Below are 8,547 nucleotides of genomic sequence, written 5' to 3'. Positions count from 1 at the left end.
TTTTTCCCAAACGACCAAGTCCGAACGATATTGTTTCCTTAATCGTTCTTTGAAATTCGAGATCCTAAAAGATCGAATCTTTCATTCCTTTCAACGAAATCAATGAGGAACTTCAATCAGAAATATTTTTTTCTCATTATCAGAATTCTCCTTCAGCGAATGATTTTCCCTTTATCAGCCGAATCTAAGATAGTGACGTTAATGAGCGGCGAAATTATAATAGAACGTAATCGCTGTCACAAATAAAAAAATGTCAATCGACTGTTGGTCGTAGTCAGCGTCTTTTTACCTTACCTTTCCGACAAATTTTTCCTCAACGCTTCTTCATCTGGTAAAAGAGAAGAGGATTCGAACGAGTGGTGGAAAAAGTCATTCTTCGTTCTTTATTTTTAAAAAGAACAATCATACCTCGTTAATGTCAAACGTTTCGTACGTGTTAACGGATTCTGAAAAATTTTCCTGGTTATCGGAGAAAAAGTTGGTGAAATTTTGTTTCTCGACGTGACGCGTTGCATCGATCGGAGACATTGCCGAGTTTCAACGCGTAAAATCAATATGCAATTCGCGAAACGTAGTCCGCGACCTCGGACACAATTGCCGTCCGAATCTGGCTTCGTTCTGTTTCTCTCTTTCTCTCTTTCTCTCGTACTCTCTTTCTCTCTCTCGATCTCTTTCTATCCGTTGCTTCGAACCAACCAGTCCTCCATCTATCTTTTTTTTTTCCTCACGAATATTGGATTCGGAGCTCGGAATGACCAATGCGATTGGATTTATCGTATCCTCGCTAGCTTTCTCGATCACTAAGCCGAGTCTAGATCTAATCAGAAATTCTGTGTCGCAAGTATTATATCATTGTTACGATCAATCCGATTGGAAAGTGGGTAGAAAAAACAAGCTTTCAGATTTTTCCTTTTTTCTTTCTTTTTTTTTTTCAAACTGATTGCCGATATGAAGAACATAACGAGATAGAAAGTACTATAAGTGAGGTATGGACAATTATGCGATATCGGAAATGAATTTTGTGGAAACAAACCGGATCGAGTGACACGAAATTTCGGTTTTATATACATATATATATATATATATATATATATATATATATATATACTGAGTGTCCAGAGGACACTCAGCATATATATACTGGGTGTTCGAGGACTCTTTTCCTGATTCGAAAGAAAAAAGAAAAAATGGTGACAGTAAAATATATTTACTCTTTCTCGTTCCTTTTTTTCGTTTTTTCTCATTATCTGTCTTTTAATCTTTCCCCTGAAGCTGCAGTTGTTTTTCGTGAAAACATACTCTGTATTTTCACACTGAGAATGCTATGCCTGAAATAATAAGACCCAAGAATAATTATAGTATCAATGATTAATGCATTTTCATCGTGAAGACAAACGTAGAATAATATTAATCATCTAATATGTTAGTTTGATTTTTAAGAAATTCGTATTTGTCGACACCCGTTGAACAGGTATATACATATATATATATATATATATATATATATATATATATAAATCGGTAATTTCGATTGAGTAATATTCGTTCAAGTACACATAGGTATATTTGTAGATGTATCGGTGACACGTGATGATTTCTAATTCGTTCACCATGAATTCGCATCGAAACGAATCACGAGGACACGATGTTTGAACTTAATAAGAATTTTAATTGAATTAAATAAACGCATTTCCTCCTCTCTCTCTCTCTCTCTTCCTGTCTCCCTCATTTGCAAGCAACATGCTCTATCGGCGCCTCGTATATAACCTCGATATTTGCTCGCTTTAGTCGCACTGCAATCGACGCTTTCCTATGCCACCGTCTATGTAGGTACATATACGAATTCTACGAGTCTTGTTTATTCTCTATTGTTCGTTTTAGCGATCGTTCGTTCATCCATTTTCTCCACCCAGTTACCGCTGCTTCCTCGACGCCATTGAGAATTGCACGCCTTCTTTCTGACCAAAAAACAAGAAGAAAATAACAACAACAACAGCAACAACAAACAACAACAAGAAAACAAAAGCAGGTGTACTTTCGACGAAAATGGAGAGGAAAGTTTCCGGTGAAATCTAATATCTGATGATTTTCCTATATATATATATATATATAGGATTCCTATATATATATATATATATATCTTTTTCTTTCTCTCTCTTTTTGGTAAAACAGCATCGACTTTTGTTGGTTCCGTTCTAGCACAAAGTTCACTGGTCTTCCTAGTTGATCTTGTTAAGGTGGAAAATAGGATATCCTTTTCAAATGTCATTTCCACATTGAATAATTTCAAGGAATGATAAATACATTTATACTTAGAATTATTCTATTTACTTTTAATAATCTTGTAATATATCGTAAATTTTTTAATCATCGTATATGTCATTGCCATTCAAACAGCGCAACTTGTTGTTCTACATCTTAATTAAACAAACAGTTCGTTTTAGTAGACAATTTTTTATCTTGACATTTTCTCTTAATTATCAGTTAATTAATTAATTAATGGTCAATGTGAAATTTAAATATAGAGTAACGTCAAAATCATTTTGTTATTTCATGACACGTTAGTATATATCTGATTTAAAGATCGACACGATATATGGAAAAAAAAGAAAAAAGAAAAAACACAGAGAAATTTCTGGTAGAGAAAGAGAAATTGAATAAAGGAGGAATTTTTGTTTATTTAAAAGAAAACTCATGGCACACCTTTTACCTCTTTTCGATAGCGAGCATCCACACAGTCAGCCACACTTTGTCACTCGTTGGCCGTTTGTAACAGCCGTTTCTACTATTTATTTCTACGCTAGAGTCCCACCAGCGTCCATTTCTCTTGTCCGCTTCTACTATCCCCATTGTCCGTTTCAATTCTCCACTGGCCTTGTCCGTCTACACTGTTTACCACTGCTGTCCGTCTTCCACTGTCCGTTTCTTCTATCCTTTTGCTTCGTTCGCAAAGTGACGAGCATTTTGAATTGCTCTTTTCTCTATCCATTGATTCAAACGAATTTTAAATATTATGAGAATTGTTTCTTCCATAATAGACGTATAAAATAAATATCGTGCTTTTCTTTTGTTTGTAAAGTTTTGCTCTTTACGGAAATTGTTTCTGCGAGGAATGAATATCGGTCAAATTCTACTTTAATTTCCAAAGAATACTATTCTGTTTGTAGATCGTGGAATAAATTTGAAATTTCGCATAATAAATTATACAATTGAAATAAAATTTATTAAGGGAATAATTCGTTAAAATGTAATTACAAATTGGTATTAAATTCGTTGCCCTTTATCGGGATATTTTGGAAATTCACGAATGTTCGAATTAATAAGAATATTTTTCTGGAATGTGATATAATTGGCATTTTGCGAAGGAATCCTTGTTCACTATCGCGATGCATATCGAAAAGTGTTGCAAAAATGACTATTGGTATTTTTTGTTTGTTCTCTTTTTTTTTTTTTGTTTTTTTTTTCAGGGACGTAGTAATCGATGGAAAAATTGTTATCGTTCTCGGCACGCTCTGATCGCTTTATCTTACACGCCACGTGCTACTTCCTTCCGTTATCGGCGATCGAACGCACGAAAAAACAAATTGTACGATCGTGGACGAATCACAGTGTAAATATTCTTTGAAATTTCGTTTGACCATAGCAAATATGTCGGTTGCCTTTCGACATCTTTGCGATAGAAAAGATAAACGAGTGGATGGTGAAAATACTGTTGGAATTTCAATTAATAATACAAATACGCATTGGTCGAAAGTAAAAGAGAAAAATAATACAATAATTATTCGTCTTGGTTTCAACGATTTTGTTTTAATAAAAATTGCAAGGTTGTCCTCTTTCTCCCTCCCTCTGTCTCTCTGTTATAAATAAAAGCCTCCATTAAATGAAACATTTCTCTCGAACGGTGTTTCTCCATTGTCTGAAATATCGCATCTACTAAAGTACAATTACGAGTACAAGGACTTAAAGAGAAGAAGAAATGAGAAGAAGAAATAAGAAGAAGAAACGGAGATGCGGCTTGATACTCCGAAGCCGATCGTAGAACTCGAGGTAGAAGTTTCGAAGTACTAATATTCGTCAACCTCGACTGTTCTCTCCTCGAAATGACGAAGTTTCGTGGTGAATGCATTGTCCTCTTTCTTTCTCTCTCTTTCTATTATATCACTCTCATACTCATTCTTAACGAAAAATAGTAGTTATATCTTTTGCATTTGTAAAAAGAAAGATAATTGACAAACTAGTATTTAATTTTATTCTATTATAAAGTTTAAATAATAATTCTATGTCCATTATATATATATATATATATATATATATTATTACGTAATGATAACGAAATATGTTCAATTTAAATAATATCTCTCATTTCGATATATATATATACACACACACAATGTATTATTATCCAGGACATATCATTTTAACTTAAAATAATAAGCATCGTCTAGCGTATCAGCAAATAAATGCATATTTATCTCGTGTTAAATAAAATCTAACAGATATTCTGATATGAATGTAGGAGATTTAAATATTGAATATCACGATTGTTTAAAATTATCTATATATTCAGTTTACTGGTATGAACAATTGTACTGGTTGGTTACTTTATCTATTTTATTTTTCTCTCATCTTTACGATATTCCTTCCCCCGAAAAAATAAATTTACTCTTCTCTTTTTTACACCTCTCTTATCTTCTTACTCGTGTAGAAGACTTCGACGAGTTGTGGAGATGAGACTGATCAACGTAGCTCGACTAGAAGACGGCTATGCATCACAGCGGATAGACGTTTAAACGCGTCAAGAATGACGATAGAAAACTCTCTTCGTCTTTTTTTTTTTGTCACTTAGCTCGAAGGAGTAGAAAAAGAGGGAAGTAAAATAAGGGGTAGGTTCGATGCGTGGTTGGAATCGAGAAGAGGTACGATAAATCGTTCTATCGTGGATCGATCAAAATGAATCGCGAAGCGAAATAACGAGCTTCGTTTTCTCCTTACGGCTACTATAAAACGACTAGTTGTCGTTGAAAAGCTTGTAAAGAAAGAAAGAGAGAGAGAGAGAGAGAGAGAGAAAGAAAGAGAGAAAGAGAAAAGTGCGATTTTATGACGGAAGTTCGATGGCACTCGAATTACTTATATTTATTGGGAGTCTTTCGCAATATGTTTATTGGCTATGAAAATTCATTGAATGAGAAAAAAAGAAAGAGAAAGGACTAAAATAGAAAATGTAAAAGAGAGAGAGAGAGAGAGAGAGAGAGAGAGAGAGAGAGAGAGAGACTATCTAGCTTTGTCCGCCACGATAAACAGGAAGTGACGTTATTCGAAGATGAGCTAGGAACTTGGTAGAGTCTCTTCTCAAAAAGGAAGAGAAAGAGAGAGAGAGAGAGAGAGAGAGAGAGAGAGAGAGAGAGAGAGAATCGAGATGTTTACTCGCACCATTCGTTGAATCGATGCGGAAGACCGGTCTTCTCTCGAGATTCACTGACTTCCCTATAACGGAAACGGAAAGGATTGTTATTAAATCGATATGTGAAAGAATTGGAAGATATTATCATTGAATACATAGTCTTCGATAAACTATGAATTTCCAAAATTTGAATTACAATTAATCCTACGAGATTAATCATTTGATGATAATGATCAACGGAGTATCCTCTCAATTTAGTTGTAATGTATTTATAGGAATCATAGGAAATGAAAATAACTATAAATTATATAGATAATACGTATACATATTTATACGTAATAATTATTTACGAATACGTATATATATAACGAATCGTTCAAAGTAGTTAGCAATGTGTTAATAGCGTGGTTACAAGTGAAGCTTACTGTTTAGAACGATGGGACAACCAAACTACGACGTACGATAACGCACTATGAAGCATTTTGACAGCTCATGGTTCCTATATTTCATCGGCAATTCGCATGAAACACTTATCATAGTAGCGGATATACTGTTCATACGTGCAGTCATTCACAGAGAGTAATTGTCGCAAAGTTTCTTTATATCTATCGAAAGTTTTATAATTTTATAATTCGTTTGTTCTTAACAAAAATATTACTCGAATATTTTTCTTATAGATCGGATAACTTTCGTTATTGAAATTATTTTTGATAAATTTTATTACTTTATATTTTACGATAAAAATTGATTTTACACGTGGGCACAAATTCATAATTCCCTTTAATTTACTTTTTTTCCAGATATTTATCGCGGCTCTCGTCGATATCAAATTCAAATGAAATTTGTTTCCACCTCCATTTCCTCCATTCCCTGGTAATTACGACGCCACGATTTTGGGCTCATTCGCGCGGGAAAACTTGTGAAACGAGCGTGAATTATCGAAGGTTAATCCGATGAGAGCTCGCTTTATCGCTCGGTTGACGAGAGGAAGATAAAATAAGAAAGGAAGAAGAAGAGAAAGAGAAGGAAAAAGAGAGAGAGAGAGAAACTGATGAAAGAAAGAAAAGAAGACGAGGGGAAGGATTTGTTAATGAACGTACCTGATAAATTCTCGCGAAAGAATAAGAGGAAATTCTCGCGATGAAAGGGTTCTTGCACTCTGAATCTTTCAAGGTAATTTGGGCTACGTTATAACTGAGGAATGCGAGAAAATGATTAATTGTTTTTACTCTTTCATTCATTCATACATACGTTTAATATTTCATTTCGAAACATCGCGAAAGAACGTCTAACGTTATTTTAACTTTCCCGTGTTAATGAGTTTGCTCAGTTGAAATTTTCGTTGTGTTTTTCGATCGGTAACTTTGTTTCTGTCTGTCTTAAAAAAAAAAAAAAAAAAAAAAAAAAAAAGGAAGAAAGAAAAAGGAAAAGAAAAACAAAAAAGAAAAAAATTACTTCCACTCGAACCAAGGCATCTCTCTTCCGAGATCTACAAAGTATCAACCTATTCTTTTTTTTTTAAGTCTAAAGTAAGAGGAAAATAATAAGAATAAGAATAAGACGATGATAAAGAAGTAAGAGAACGAAGTCGAACGTTGAGAGGCTCGCTATTACGAGACACGTAATTAACATAGTTGTTTTCATCTTTACCTAGTTTACCCAGCCTCGAGAAATAATTCGAGCTTATGACCGCCGAGAGCCCTTCAGCATAAATTTAACTTAATGAGATATCGGATAAGACATTCTTTCCTATTTCGTACAAGATTTGAACTCGCGACCTACTTCCCTTATCTCAAAGTATTACCTAATTAATATCAAACGCGTCGTTATTGTTAGATAGACATCGGTTAATAAATTATCGACAAAATGTGTGTCAATTTATTACGTCACTTTTCAAGACGTGACGAAGTAATTTTTTGAGATCGTTATACCATATAACAAATTTTTCTTTACAACGTAGACCTCGACTTTACGGAATAAAAAATTTGTAATTCTTTTTCTTCCATTTAACGAACCTTTCCTATGTCACAGTTTTATACCCTGGGTGTTGTACTTTCGTCGTTGTTAATTTAACGAATCCGACATAGTCATTTACCAAATTACACACATTTTCTCCGAGTCTAAGAAAACTTGTACAAACGAAACAACTTTTTTTCGGATCAGAGTGAGCGTGAACGAGTTTTCTCGTCGAGGGAGAAAACAACGAGATTGCTTTACATCGAGTGCCAATTACTGAGCGTCACTGTGGCTCATCGATGGACTAGTGGTAACAGTGGTAGATAGTAGCTTAAGGGAGGGATAGAAGAAGAGTGTAGAGAGGAAGGTTGAAAAGTGCGACATGGGGGGAAGTTTCCCGGATTGGTGTCGTGCGCCACCAGAAGTGTCGAAAGAGTCAAGTAAGAATGGCGAGGATCTCGTAGTTAATGAACATCGGCGAGTGAAGTTGCACAAATTCGAGGGAAGTAGAGAAGGGGGAAGTGAAGGACGAAGGGTGAGAGTGATTGAGCGAGAGTAGGATAGAGATAGAGATAGAAAGGGATAGAGAGAGATAGAGAGAGAGAGAGAGAGAGACAGAGACAGAGACAGAGAGAGCAAATTGAGTGAGGCGGCAACGGGACTATTGATCCAGCTTTTCCACCCCTTGCTTTCACCCGCCTACCCTCTCTCTCCGTCTCTCTCTCTCTCTCTCTCTCTCTCTCTCTCTCTCTCTGGTGCGCGGTACCCTTCTCCATCGGCCACCAAAGCCGCCATCTCCACTCGTGCCGGCACGAGTAGCAGCCACGTTCCTTTCTTGATTCTAGACAAAAAATTTTCTTTACCAGCCAAAGACATCATACCTTTGGAAAGCCTTTGGAAAATTTCGAAAAGCCTTCTCGAAGGCACGTCGCTACTGATACTATTTTCCTTCAGAACAAAGATGAAATCCTGTTTGTCTCCTTATAAATTGAATTTCTGTTGCTAAGAAATCGCTCGGGCCATTAACGTAAAACTTTTCCTGTCGTTTTTCCCTCTTTTCGTTTTGTTTCTTTTTCCTATATTTTTTTTTCTTTCTTTTTCTTCTTTTTTTTTTATTCTTTCTTCCTCGACTGTCCTTCCCACTAAATCCGTCGTTGAGAAAAGAACGAGTTTGGATCCATCACGGATAT

At 35.2% G+C, this 8,547-nt stretch overlaps 1 long non-coding RNA gene across 1 annotated transcript; it reads right to left on the bottom strand.

Moving 5' to 3' along the window:
• Nucleotides 1–1,541: 1,541 nt before the first annotated feature.
• On the bottom strand, nt 1,542–7,630 carry LOC122634958. The gene is made up of 3 exons (XR_006328524.1): nt 7,441–7,630; nt 2,704–2,981; nt 1,542–1,954 (listed from the first exon to the last, which is right to left on the bottom strand). It is a non-coding gene; the product is annotated as an uncharacterized LOC122634958 (long non-coding RNA).
• Nucleotides 7,631–8,547: the final 917 nt, after the last annotated feature.

This window comes from Vespula pensylvanica, chromosome 16 (assembly GCF_014466175.1).
Source record: "Vespula pensylvanica isolate Volc-1 chromosome 16, ASM1446617v1, whole genome shotgun sequence".
Lineage (NCBI taxonomy): Eukaryota > Metazoa > Arthropoda > Insecta > Hymenoptera > Vespidae > Vespula > Vespula pensylvanica.
The sequence above is the reverse complement of the archived record's forward strand: the minus strand, read 5'-3'. Positions and strand labels throughout refer to the sequence as shown.